Source organism: Acomys minous (assembly GCF_964271855.1).
Source record: "Acomys minous genome assembly, chromosome: 5".
NCBI classification, from domain to species: Eukaryota; Metazoa; Chordata; class Mammalia; order Rodentia; family Muridae; genus Acomys; species Acomys minous.
In genome coordinates this window covers 13,759,989-13,773,406 of record NC_140494.1, presented here as the reverse complement: position 1 = coordinate 13,773,406, position 13,418 = coordinate 13,759,989, and positions in this window count along the sequence as shown.

Genomic DNA, 13,418 nt, shown 5'->3' with positions numbered 1-13,418 from the left:
TTTGAAAATAACAGGGACCCATAGTTTAGAGAAAGCCCTGGTCTTGACTAGTGTTGCCTTACAATCATCCTGCCCCTTCCCCAGACTCCCAGAGTCACCATTTCTGGCTGTGGAACCAGATGGTATGTCCATGAAGTGTACCCTTAAGGGCTTTGCATATTAAAACTTGTGAACCTCTAATCTTGAATGTTGGGGCCAGGGGCGGAGGCGTTAAAAAGTGGAGATGTCAGGATAGGTTTAGACTTAGCCATGTTCCCGTGTTTGACCTGGTCCATGCAGCAGGGTTGTGTGTGTATCTGTGACTATGAAGTTCCTTGACTCAAGTGTCTCATTGTAAGTTCTTGAGTTTGGCAAAGTCTATGTGGAACTCTTAGTTGATCTAGCAGTCACTCTGGTCTGTCTTGTGGTACCAGTCTAAGCCTTGACACTGGAGTGTGTTTCTAGAGAGCCTGGGCCCTGCTAGTGTCAGTTCCTCTCATACAGCCAAAGTTCGGGCAAAGGAATACCGAAAGTTTAGCCGGCTATTTCCACAGGTTAGGGTGAAGCAATAACATTCTTGTTCTTTGTGGCTCAGTATTTTGGAATACTGTAGTCTTGTCTTCCAGATTTTGCATGATTTGTAATGAACAAGTGGAGGTACGTGAATGAGCCCCTTGCATCTGAATTCAGCATTGCCTTTACAGTGTCCTGTTTTGAGCTGGTAAGATGGCTCAGTGGGTGCACGGTGCCAGCCTTGCAAGCCTGACTGAGTTCCATGCATCCCCAGAACCCATGTGGAGGTGCAAGGAAAACACCATGGCATATGTGCTCATCCACTTAACGATAAATACATTTTAATATATTTTTAATTAAGTATCAAGAGTTACAGCTCTTTTATTCTATAGAGACAGAAATAATAGCTAGGCTATCTTATTTTTAGAGATGACTAGCGCAGGCAAATGTGTTTGAGAGCCCTGATGATAATGTGCACATGTCTGCAAACCCTGCCTGAGCTCATTTCCACATCGGTCAGGCAGTCACCGACAACATACTCTGCTTCCAACAGTCATGTGTCCCTGTCTCAGTAATCCACATAAGAATCAGAGTCACGACACCACAGTAGAGTCCTGTTGCCGGTGGAGCACAAGCACTGTTCGGCCTTTGTGTAAATTCTGTGTGGAATGTGTAGGGGAGGGCGGGTTAGAGCGGCCCCCAGTGAGGTAAGATGGGCAGCGTTTCTAGTCCCCAGGCATAGTCAAGAACCACCAGAAGCCAACCTTGCTGCACAGGAGAGCGGTTGGCATTTGTTCAGCGTGAGGTACGTAGGATTTTGACACTTCTTTGTGAGGTACCCTATGGTTGGTAGTCCTCATATGTCAACGCTGTTGATGTTGATTGTCCTTGCCAGGTCATGTGGCCTTTTAAGGGAGTTTAATGCCTAGGAGAACTGCATGTAATGAAGCCAGAAAACTGTGGAGCTGGGCCTCTTAACACAGGGCTGTAATCCACATACTCAGGATGCCGAAGCAAGAGGACCACACAGTCAAAGTCTTCACGGGAAGCCTAATGAGACCCTCCTTTGCTCTCCTCCAGCTCATAGGAGAAGAAGAAAAAAAAGTCTGAGAGTATTGCTCAGTGGAGAGTACTTGCCTAGCATTCACAAGGCCCCAGAGCTAGTAGTACACAGTACTAGGAAAAACCAAACTTTCATGAAAATTCACTAGTTTACTGTAATGGTGTGATTATGGGAAAGGCTGATGTAGCTTCCATTATTGTGTGTCAGGAATAAAAACATGTACACAGAAATATATAGAATGTAATGTTTATCATCCAGGCATATTTTGCATAGTTTTAAAGCAAAGGTTATATAAAATTTGATGTTCAGGATATATTCCTCAGCTTGGATCCACTTTGAGAAATAAAACTACGATAGTTTGAACTCTCATGTCTCTGTTTGCTAAATGCTAATCTTTGTTAGTGGTACAAACAATTGTACAATTGTAGTCTCAGCAATTTGTTTAAAAAGCCAGGAATGCATACTTCTCAAGTGTTAGCATAATACAGCTTATCTGGGCAGGTTAAAAAGCTGTAAAAATCATTTACTTTCATCCATCCATCTGCAAGTCAGTTCAGCCTAGTGAGTGCTTCCAGACTTACAAAGTCCTAGTAACTTTGATAATGTAAACACAAAAACATATTTTTAATGAAATAAAAACTGTGAGTACTGAAAATGTTCATTTGTCTATGTTTTAACACATGTATATATACACATATATATACACATAGTAACTGTGCATGCATGCATATACATTATTTGCAGATACTTGCATAAGTGAATTGTTGATGTGGTTCGTCAGTGTGGGTGGATAAATATTCGCTAGTGTTTTTGGTTCAGACATTCAGATTGTCCTTCCCCAAGCTATGCTGTTCCCAAGGCAGTGGTCCTGTGCTACTTAAGAAAGCTAGCCAAGTATAAGCCAGAGAATGAGTGAACACACATTATTCTTCCCGAGTTCCTGCCCTTGCTTCCCTCAGTGCCAGAATGTGACGGAAGCAGAAGCTGGGGCTGGAGAGATGGCTCAGTGGTTAAGAGCACTGGCTGCTTCTCTAGATGTCCTGAGTTCAATTCCCAGCAACCACATGGTGGCTCACACCATCTATACTGGGATCTGATGCCCTCTTCTGGCATGCCGCTATACATGCAGACAGCATTTATATACATTAAGTAAATTTAAAAGAAAAAAAGGTGGAAGTTGAAATAAACCCTTTCCTCCTCCAAGTTGCTTTTCATCCAGAATGTTTGTCCAAGCAGAGAGTACACTAAACAGGGCCCAGGAAGAGGGCCAGTAAGAAGCAGCAGCCAAGTACCTGCAAGAAGACACCAGAAAAGACACCTTAAGGGTATGTCAGGAATGGTTTGACCTCACCAACTGCAGCCTCAAGGTAAGAATAGTTGAACTGGAGAGATGGCTCAGCAGTTAAGAGCACTGACTACTCTTCCAGAGGTCCTGAGTTCAATTCCCAGCAACCACCTGGTGGCTCACAACCATATATAATCTGATCTGACGCCCTCTTCTGGCCTGCAGGGGTACAAGCAGGCAGAGCAATGTATACATAATAAATAAATAAATCTTAAAAAAAAAAATAGTTGAACTCATGTCCCCCTAAGAAACTGTTTCCCCTACATTCAACCATCCAGGCACTCTGTGGCCACTGTAGCCATGGTACCTTGGTACCTTGGTACCATGGCTACAGCTCAAGAAAACAGTTGTTCATGTAATGGTTTTGCAATGTACAGATTCCTCTTGGATTCTTTTCTTGTTTCTTTCTTTCTTTCTTTCTTTCTTTCTTTCTTTCTTTCTTTTTTTTTTTTGTTGGTGTTTTGTTTTATTTTATTTTTTTCCTAGACAGGGTTTCTCTGTGTAGCCTTGGCTGTCCTGGATTCGCTTTGTAGACCGGACTGGCTTTGAACTCACAGCGATCCACCTGCCTCTGCCTTCCGAGTGTTGGGATTAAAGGCGTGCGCCACCACGTCCGACTGCTGTTTGTTTTTTTGAGACAGGGTTTGTTTCTCTGTGTAATAGTACTGGCTATCCTTGAACGCTCTTTGTGGACCAGGCTGGCCTTGATCTCTCAGAGACTAAAGGCGTACACCACCACACCCAGCTCCTCTTGGATTCTTAAGGATAGAACAACTTTCAACTAGATTTCAAAGAAAGGCCTGGGAGGCCAGGAAACGTACCTGAGGGTAAGAACCATTCCTGGCAGTTCCCAGGTATGATGGGTAACGCTCTGACGTGGAACCGGAAGCTGAACCATCAGTGGAGAGAGACCCCAAGAAAAGCTGTGAGCAGGGAGCCACCTGGGCTACTACCAACAGGGCTGCGCATGCTCCAGTGCAGAACACGGAGCTCGGTTTAATGTTTGTCCTGCTGAAGTTTGATCCTGATTTGGTCCGACCATTCTTTGCTATTTTCCTAATCCTTTAGACTAGATCTACACAGAATTAAAAATAAAAAGTTTTTTTTTTTTTTGAGAGTAAAAAAAAAAAAGTAGTTCTTAGCTTCCCATGGACAAAATGGCAGAACTGATTGATATTTAGGCAAAGTATTCACTCTGGAGCTAACCAGTCCACCAGCAGGTGGAGACCACGCATTCAAACACCGCCATGTTGGTGCTTCAGCTGCGGCACTTACTGCTGGTGCTGCGCCGCTCTAATGTTTTGCAGTAGTAGTATTGTGGGTCCAGACTTGTCTGACTCTAATGCCTGTGTCTCTTATGTAACTGCAACAAAGGCCCAGATACCAGCGTCGCATGGTGCTTACTGCTGCTTAGGGTGACGTGGGCCCTCATGTTTTGCAGACCTGTCAAGCAGCTCTTACTTGGAGAGACACACATGTGAATTACCTGAGTGCAGCCTAAATGAACGGCTATGAAGAATATGTCCGCTAGGATTCTTAGCAAAGACTTGGTGTTTTTAACCTGTGAGGATGATGTGTCCAGTTCTGGACTGATTCTTGCCCAAACCCCCACCCCCACCTCAAGTTTTCACAGAAGTGGAAGCTGGCCTCAGTCTGTCTCAGCTTCCCAGTGTTGGGATGTATTAAATTCTCTTCCTCCCTCCCCTCCCTCCCTCCCTCCCCTCCCTCCCTCCCTCCCTCCCTCCTTTTTGTGTTTGTTTTTCGAAACATGGTTTCTCTGTATAGCCTAGCTGTCCTGGACTTGGTTTGTAGACCAGGCTGGCCTTGAACTCAGAGTTCCAACTGCCTCTGCCTCCACGTGCTGGGATTAAAGGCGTGTGCCACCACTGTCCAACTTTTACTTCATTTTTTTGGAGACGTGGTTTCTCTGTGTAGTCATTCATGGAGCTCTCTCTGTAGACCAGGTTAGCCTTGAACACACAGAGATCTGCCTGCCTCTACCTTCCAAGTGCAGATTAAAGACATGCACCACCACCACCCGGCTAATGCTGTATCTTTTTCAGTCCCAAAGCACTGGGTCATTAAATATGTGTGTGAGGATGTTTATTTACCTATTCATTTGAGACAGGGTACTGCTAAGCATCTCTAGCCAACCTAGAACTCACTTTACAGACCAGGATGGCCCCAAGCCTGTTGTGACCCTCCAGTCTCTGTCTCTTGAGAGCTGAGGTTACAGGGTACATCCCCAGGCACATATATATGCATTTACGTATAGGGAACAACAGGAGTCGACATGGCTAACTCCAAGAAGAAAGTACACACAGCGGGCCGTGAAGATATGGGATTTTTCCAGTGACGTTGGCAGGGTAGGGAGCTCAAGAGTACAGTGTTTGCCTAGTAAACTCGAAGCCCTGGGTTGGATTAGTCCCTGGTACCACTAAAAAATGTTTTTAAAAAGCTAAACTGGGTGCTGGTGGCACACACTTTTAATCCTAGTATTCAGGAGGCAGAGGCAGGTGGAACTCCATGAGCTTGAGGCTAGCCTGGTCTACAGAGTGAGTTCCAGGACAACCAAGGCTACACACAGAACAAACAGCCAAAAAAAGCTAACCAGCTCAAGCCAATGGAACAAAAGGGCTTTCCAGAGTTCCAGCAGGCAGGCCCTCGCTCTCAGCCTCCTGCCTCTTGTGCTGCCTCTGGTTCAGATCTGTTAGGTCTTCTCTGCCTCGAGTCTGAGAGGCCACTGCTAACACAGATCATTGCCCTGCCTCTTGTATTTTCTAAACAACTCTGTCTATACAAGGCACTCTATGCTTTGTGCCAGCGGATTTAGCTCTATTGCATGCTCTGTAATTTACCCTGACTTTCTTGGTACCTCTCAGTCCAAACAATCCCGTAAGTGACAATTTTATTCTTTCATCTTCTCCCAGGTTCAGACGTGTGTATCTTTTAGTTTCTAGTTTAGGGTGAATGATTACAAATCTCTTTACACCCCTATCTTCCCATTCTTCAGACATGGCTTCATTAGAGCTGGCAGCATGTTTGCCTCTAGCCACAACATGCCATAATAGCACTATCTGGCGCACACACACACACACACACACACACACACACACTTTTTTCAAGACAGTTTCTCTGCGTAGCCTTGGCTGTCCTGGAACTCACTCTGTAGGCCAGGCTGACCTCAAGCTCAGACATCTGTCTGTCTCCAAGTTCTGGGATTAAAGGAGTGCGCCACTGTGTCTGTCTTTAAACTATTCTTTCTTTCTTTATTTATTTATTTTGGGTTTTCGAGACAGGGTTTCTCTGTGTAGCCTTGACTGTCCTGGACTCACTTTGTAGTCCAGGCTGGCCTCGAACTCACAGCGATCCACCTGCCTCTGCCTCCCAAGTGCTGGGATTGAAGGCGTGCGCCACCACGCCCGGCTTAAACTATTCTTATACAACGGATTTTTCATTGGACAGAACCTGAAATTGTGATTCAGGGCTATGGATGGAGAAAGAAAGAAATGTAAAATGTGAGCGTATGGGTTATGTCCTTCTTTAAGTTCTTCCTTTGCTACAAAATACTGTAGATCAGTGGCGGGTGGGTTGGGGGCTGTTTGGATGGTGCAGGGGTTATGACACGTTCTGCTCTTGTAGAGAACCTGAGTTCATTTCCAGCACCCACCTTAGGTGGCTTCCACTCACCTGTACCCGGAGTTCTAAGGAATATGACACCCATGGCTTCTGTGGGCACCAGTTCTCATACATACATACATACATACATACATACATACATACATACATACAGTATGCATGCATGCATGCATACACGTGCTTCACGTGCTTGAAAATAATAAATTTAAAAGTCTATTTTAGGGGTTGGGGATTTAGCTCAGTGGTAGAACACTTGCCTAGCAAGCACAAGATCTGGGTTCAGTCCTCAGCTCTGGAAAAAAAAAAATCTATTTTAAAGGAAATGATGGGAGTGGGACAAAGGGTGTGTCACAGTCACTTTGGGGAGATTTTTCATTGAGTTGATTTCAGGCACTAGCCTAAATGCAAAGGACCCAGGGTGGATGTGTTTCTTAGTGTCATACTGTTAGTACCAAACACTCTAGCGGGCAGGGTAACTTACAGGTAGACAGACTTACTCGGCTCCTGTGATTGCTTGGTCTCATGCTCTTGGTTGGGCAAAGTATTGTGGAGGGTGTTCTTCACTTCTTGGCAGACCAGAGTTAGATAGCAGGACAAGAAGAGACCTAAAGTTTGGATAGGAATGCCCCCCATAGAATGCTTGGCCCACAGAGTAGCACTATTAGGAGGGGTGGCCTTGCTGGAGTAGGTGTGGCCTTGTTAGAAGAAGTGTGTCACTGTGCGGGTGGGCTTTGAGGTCTCCTATGCTCAAGCTACCCTCAGTGTGACACCCAGTCTCCTGCTGCCTGCAGATCAAGATGTAGAACTCTCATCTTCTCCAGCACGGTGTCTGCCTACATGCCACCATGATGACAATGGGCTAAACCTCTGAAACAGTAAGTCAGCCCCAAATAAAGTTTTCTTTTATAAGAGTGTGGCTATGCTGTCCCTTCATAACAATAAAAACCTACTAAGACAGTATACACTCAAGTGGCCTACTTCCCCCAGTTAGGCCCCACCCCCCCCCATTTCCACAGCCTCCCAGGATGGTGCCATCTCTGGGGATGAAGCTGGATATGATGGTGCATGCCTGCAGTCTCAGGACTCGGGAGGTGGAAGTAGGAAAACCAGGAGTTCAGGGGCATCTTCAACTTCATAGTGAGTTCAAGACCAGCCTGAGCTGCAGGAAGATCTTGTCTCAAAGCGAAGAGGATAGAGAGATGGCTCAGTCATTAAGAGCACTGGCTTCTCTTGTAGAGGACTCAGAATCGATTCCCAGCACCTACATGGCAAGTTACAACTATTTGTAATTCCAGTTCCAGAGGATCCCACATCCTCTTCTGACCTGAGTGTACAAAGGACACATGTGATGCACAGACATGCAGGCAATGCTCCCATATACATACAAAGTAAAAAATAAAAATGAATTTAAAACAAAGTGCCACAACCTTACCTTAAGCTCCTTGATCACATCTGTAAAGACCTCTTTTTCCAAATAAGCTCAAATTTGCCTTTTCCTGGTTTTTGTGATGCCACCATCCCTTGCAGGAAGGATGGCATCTTTTGTGGATCAAGGTTAGAAATTCTACTTTTAGCTCTGTATAATCCCAGCACTCAGGAGGCAGAGGCAGGAGGGTCTCTGTGAGTTCAAGGCCAGCCTGGTCTACATAGAAAGTTCCAGGTTAGCCAGGCCTATATGATAAGAGTCTGTCTAGAGAAGGGAGTGAGTAGAGGGAAGGAAGGGCGAAGAGAATGTCTCCTTTGACGTGTTGGAACTCTCAGGGGTGAGGGAGGGCAGTGAGGTGGTCACCTTTGATCTCAGCACTCAGGATGCAGAGGCAGGTGGATTTCTGAGTTTGAGGCCAGCCTGGTCTACAGAGTGAGTTCTGGAACAGCCAGGGCTACACAGAGAAACTCTGTCTCGATGAGGAAAGAAACAGAAAGAAAGAGAGGGAGGGAGGGAGAGAGAGAGGAAGAAGGCCCCTTTGGACACAGCGAGCCTGGAAATGAACAGTCTGAGATAGGGTCACAAATTTGAGATCTTCACCTTAAGAATGGAGTTTAAGGTCTGAGCCTGGAAGAGATGACCGGGAGAGCTTGTTTTTACAGAAAGGAGATGTGAAAGGACAGACTACAGATATTTGGGGAAGGAGAAAAGGTCAGTCAGCAGAGGAGGCCGAGAGGGAGTGGGGAGGGAAGCCATTGCTGGTCCACATGCCACGGATTGCATGCAATGGAATGCAATGGGTGGCCTTGACAAGAGCGGTCTCATTCAGAAACCGCTAAGACTTTCTCTAAGTCTGGGTCTTAGAGAAAATAAAGGGAGAGAAATTTGATACTGCAAATATCTATAATTCTTTCAAGATTGGCTACCAAAGACTTTTCTTTTGTTTTTAAGATTAATTTATTATTATGTATACAGTGCTCTGCCTGCATGTACACCTGCACACCAGAAGAGGGCATCAGATCACATTATAGATGGTTGTGAGCCACCATGTGGTTGCTGGGAATTGAACTCAGGACCTCTGGAAAAACAGACAGTGCTCTTAACCTCTGAGCCATCTCCCCAGCCTTACACAAGTATTTTCTTTGTTTTAAATGCTTATTATTTTGTATTTATTGGTTTACTGTGCGTCTTTGTCTCCCAGAGGTCAGAAGTCAACTTAAAGGAGTTGATCCTTTCTTTCCAATACATGGGTTCAAGGGGTCATGTCATGCTTGACAGCAAAGGGTCTTCACCTGCAATCATCTCAGGGCCAGGAGAAATCATCACTATAAATTTTTAAGTAGCTGCTGGTGGTGGCGCACGCTTTTAATCCCAGCACTCGGGAGGCAGAGGCAGGCTGATCTCTGTGAGTTTGAGGCCAGCGTGGTCCACAAAATGAGTCCAGGACAGCCAAGGCTAACATAGAAAGACCCTGTCTGGAAAAACCAAAAAAAAATTTTTTTTAAATTAATAACTGGGCAGGAAGTTGATCAAAAGGCTGATTTTATAAGTTGGAGAAAATACACAGCATGCTTCTTATGTTGGTGGGCAGGTCCTAAGGAAGACGGAGGACAGAGGATTCCTGTTACATTCTTGACCAGACAAAACACGGGAGGGACATCAAAGGAGGGGGTTGATTTTCCTGGAAGCACTGGATTGTGGAAAAGAAAGTGAAGCCCTGCAGGTTGCAGACAGAAAGTGACCAGGCTCCCTGTGTAGTGCACAAATCAACGAGATGTACATCACACTGAAGTGGGACCCAGCAGCATACACTTACACCCCACAGGCAGGAGGCAGAGGCAGAGGGACAGCCGCAAGACTGAGGCCAACTTGAATTACCTTAGTGAGTTCTGGGTCAACCTGAGCTACATGGCCAGACCCTATTTTATAAAAGGAACAGCAAAGGAGAACTTGCCACTAGATTACCTGGCCTGCATTCATAGTTATGCTCACAATTTTCAACTTGGGAGTTGACTAAAGATACTTTCTCATTCCTATAAAATGTATCTCTTTTCTTTCTTTATTTCTTTTCAGACAGGGTCTTAGGCAGCCCAGGTTGGCCACACTGCACTGCCAATTCTCCAGCCTCTATTCCCCCCATGCTGAGGTTACTTGCATGCCTCAGCACACCACGTTTCTGAGGAATAGAGATTGAACTCCACAACTGACACACACTAGCAGCACTTTATCCCCTGAACTGCCTCCCCACAGATGGCAAGCTGAAATTCTCTTTGGTGTGCACAACTCTTGAATTTAATCTGGGGTGGTTTTTAGTTTGTACTGTTTTTAGCTGCTTAAATATAGTTATTGAAAAAAGTTATTCTGTTTAACTTAGCCATTTAGGGAAACTGTTCTGAGATAATTTGAAAGTTGTATTTAAAAGTTGTCTTGGCCATTTCTCTGCCATTTGGCTAAAAACAAGTGTAGGAGTTGTTTTCTTTTCTTTCTTTCTTTCTTTTTTTCTTTCTTTTTTTTTTTTTTTCTTTTGAGATAGGGTTTCTCTGGGTAGTCCTGGCTGACCTGGACTCGATTTGTAGACCAGGCTGGCCTTGAACTCACAGAAATCCCCCTGCCTCTGCCTCCCATGTGCTGGGATTAAAGGCATGGGCCACCATGCCTGGCTAGGAGTTGTTTTCAAAACAGCAAATCGGGGCTGGAGGGATGGCCCAGCAGCTAAGATCACTCGTTGCTCTAGTGAAGGACCAGGCCTCGGTACCCAACATCCACATAGTAGCTCACAAGCATCCATAACTCCAGTCAGTCCCAGAGGTCTAACATGTTCTTCTCGCCTCTGTCAGCACCAGGCATGTAGTGCGCACACAGAATTACAGGCAAAATACTGATACATATAAAATAAATAAATTCACTGGGGTGAATGCCTATTGTTCCATCTTCTCCGGAGGATGAGGCAGTGAAATACCAGAAGAACTAAAATTGAATTTCGGGGTTACTGGGACAAAGGTTAAGAAATAGACCTACAGGAGATAATCTGGCCAGCTGCTAAGAAGAGCCCCACCAGAGACAGCGTTGTCTAGTGACTGACCCCAAGGGAGATCCAATTTTGTGGCAACATTCCTTCCTGCCCACTGTAGATAGGGTTAATAAGAAACCAGGCACTTCCCTGGACAAGGTAGTTACTGAAGAGAGCAAAGAAAGCTAAACCATGGGCCATCTTGGCGCATTTTTCTGTACCCTGTCACCTTTAGACATTATACCTCCTTATGTTACTCAACCAATAGCTGCGTGCCAGGCTGGAACTCCCCTGCTTTGGGCCACTGGGAGGTATAGGAGCCTATAAATTTTCCCTCAGCTCAAAGTCCGGGGCTCTTTCTGGATACCACTGTGTTGGTGAAGCAGAACCCAGCTAGAGTCAAAAGAGTAAAGGTCCTTGTGTGTATTGCATTGGTATCGAGTCCTGGTGGTCTTTTTTGGGGGGCGTCTCGTGATCTGGGCACAGCAGCAGGAGGATCACGTCAGTCCAGAAGTTCTAGGCCAGCCTGGGCAACATAGTCAGAATTCTCAGCCTCCACCTCAGCAAAACAAAGCATGTTGGGCTGGCTTGCCTCTTGAGGGTGGGTGAGGGGCTGCTCTGGGTTCTCAGCTCAGTTACTACAAGAAAAACAAAGAATACAGGCATCAGATGCGTCACACATAGAGCCATGAGGAAATGCTGCCTCAGGCACCACAACCTTACACCCTGTGCTGGCTAATCTTATATCAGCCTGACACACAGACTAGAGTTATCTGAAAGGAAGAAACCTGAGTTGAGAAAATGCCTCGATAGGATTCGGCTGTAGAGTGTTTTCTTTTTCGTTTTTTTTTTTTTCTTTTCTTTTTCTTTTTCTTTGTTTTGTTTTTCGAGACAGGGTTTCTCTTGTAGTCCTGGCTGTCCTGGACTCGCTTTGTAGACGAGGCAGGCCTCAAACTCACAGAGATCCACCTGCCTCTACCTCCCTAGTGCTGGGATTAAAGGTGTGCACCACCACACCTGGCTAGGGCATTTTCTTAATTAGTAACTGATAGGGTAGGGCCCAGCCTGTGGTGGACTTTATATGTATCCCTGAGCTGGTGGTCCTGGGTTCTCTAAGAAAGCAGGCTGAGCAAGCCATGAGGGCAACTCAGTAAGCGGCACCCCACCCATGGCCTACTGCATCAGCTCTGGCCTCCATGCTCCTGCCCTGTTTGAGTTCCTGTCCTGACTTCCCTTAACACATGAGCAGTGGAAGCTGAATAAACCCTTCCCCTCCCCCAACCTGGTTTTTGGTCATGGTGATTTGTCACAGCCATAGAAACTATGACTAAGACACAACCCAAGCTGCTAATTTTCTCTGTTGGCTAGGAAAAGAAGCCACCCTCGGGGTTATGGTCTTGATCTTTCCCCTGGGCTGGAGGTGACCAAATTCAGGCTAATTTCACTTTTGTTTTCCTCATTCTCCCTGCAGCTCCCACTTTCATCCAGGTGAGGGCAGTGAGAAGACGCCTATTTCCCAAGTGAAAAGTTACAATCCTGCTTTTCAAGTGTGAACCACATAAGTCTGTCTCTCAGGGTGGGGTTGGACAGATGAGGTTAGGGGCCAGCAAAGGAAGGAGCCGGCCCTGGGAGCTTCAGCAAACAAGTGTCTAGTTCCAAAGGCCAAGGCCAAAGCCAAAGGGCAGTCTAATGAACCAATCTCTGCCACCCGAAATGGGAAGACGCTATCTGACGTATTACTTTTGGACTATGCACTGTCATCAAGTTATCTAATGAGATCGTTCGAGAAAGAAGAACATGTTTATGAAGAAACAATCTAGAAGTAAACTCTCTACAATAAAGAAATGAGAGACAGAGATTGAGGTTATGTGTTGTGGCTGAATGTTAAAGAGATTTTAGGAAAACAGTTTTTAGCTATGTAAGAAATTTTATGTATTATATTGGCTGGTGAGATAACAGCATTTAAGGGAGCTTGCCTAACAAGCCTGAGCATCTGAGTTCTATCCCCGAAACCCACATAGTGGAAGAAGAGACACAACTTCCCCACAGATTGTTCTCTGATATCCGCAAACAAGGACGCAAACACACACTCACACACACACACACACACACACACACACGTAAAACGTAATGAGAATAACACTGTGGATCGGGCTTCTGGGAGTTATCCCATACACTCTTAAAAAATAACGGCCAAACTGTCTAATATTTTAGGATAAATTCACACTAAATTAGATGGCTCTTTTGATTAGCACAGGTTACTTTAACTTTGTTAGTTCACAGTGGGAGGAATCGTCACATAGGTTGGTTGTTTTATAGATTAAAACCACGAAGTTAAAAGTGTGGCTCAGATCCCGAACTGCCTCAGTTTGCTGGGAGACATCGCCCCAGTCACTGGGACTTTCTACGTGAGTGCCTCAAGGGAGGATCCTTGCAGATTGGA